This window comes from Myotis davidii, unplaced genomic scaffold (assembly GCF_000327345.1).
Source record: "Myotis davidii unplaced genomic scaffold, ASM32734v1 scaffold484, whole genome shotgun sequence".
NCBI lineage: Eukaryota > Metazoa > Chordata > Mammalia > Chiroptera > Vespertilionidae > Myotis > Myotis davidii.
In genome coordinates this window covers 458,612-459,717 of record NW_006295459.1, presented here as the reverse complement: position 1 = coordinate 459,717, position 1,106 = coordinate 458,612, and positions in this window count along the sequence as shown.

The following is a 1,106-nucleotide window of genomic DNA, read 5'->3' as shown; positions in this document are numbered from 1 at the left end:
TTTCCCCATACCTCTCAGAAAACAAAAATAATTTTCAAATTAGTCAATATTTCTGCAAGATCTTAAAACACAGACAAGGCAAGACAACTGAGTCCAGTGGAAATGCACTGGACAAGAAGTTCAGAAAGCAGGTTAGTATTAGATATCCTAATACATCTATAATCTGGGGCAATTCACATAACCAGATTTAAATGCTCAGGAGCTGATGTTAAAAAGAAATTTTCCTCTCATGCTCATAGTCCCACGTTCTGAATGCTGGTGCTAGAGGTAATCAACATTGGCTCCCTAGTATTATACCACTAACCTTCATCAGAAACTGCCCAAGATCCCAATATCTGGAAAATTTCTGTAATTTGAAGACATCCGGCTTCCCCAAACTTCACCTGACTGCCAGGTTACAGATTACATGGTGCTCAATGACTTCAATAACCATCAGGTTCTTCCTTGGATTATTCCCCAGTCATTTCATAAATGCATATCTTGTTTCTCTCTCCAGTATCTCTAAATGGCTATCTGATTTCATCACCTCCTGCATCTCCCTCTCCTTCAAGGTGCTGTTGTACAGGTGTAGACACAAAGTTCGGAGTTGTGGTGACCTGAAATAAACAGAATCTCTTAGTAATAACAACCACATAAAAGCCAAAGAATTTTGTATTGAGAACAGGAGGGAAAATTGGCAGATATGTCCTCCAGTTCCATTTTCCATGTAATTACACTATGTGTATGAAATTATTCAGATTCCCAACATATAGTATTCCCCAATCATCATTTTGCAAAGTCAGAAAACTAAACTCTAGAAAGAAGCCATGGTCCACAGTCCCAGATCTATTTTGTGACAGAATCAGACAAGAACTTACAACCACTGATCCCTGAGCTAGAAAGTCATCATCCTGTCTCCATGTTAGCAGTGACTGCTGCAGGGCCAAGGAAGAACATTCAGGACCTGTGACCAAGGGTAAGCAGTGGAGGAATCAAATAGCTAAGGAGTATTTAGGCATCACATGGCTCCCCAACACCCCCTAATACCTCTAAGACCACAGTTCTCTCAGATGAAAGAAAAACACAAGGACACACAGAGACCTGGGCCAGGGTCTGTGAGGACTCTG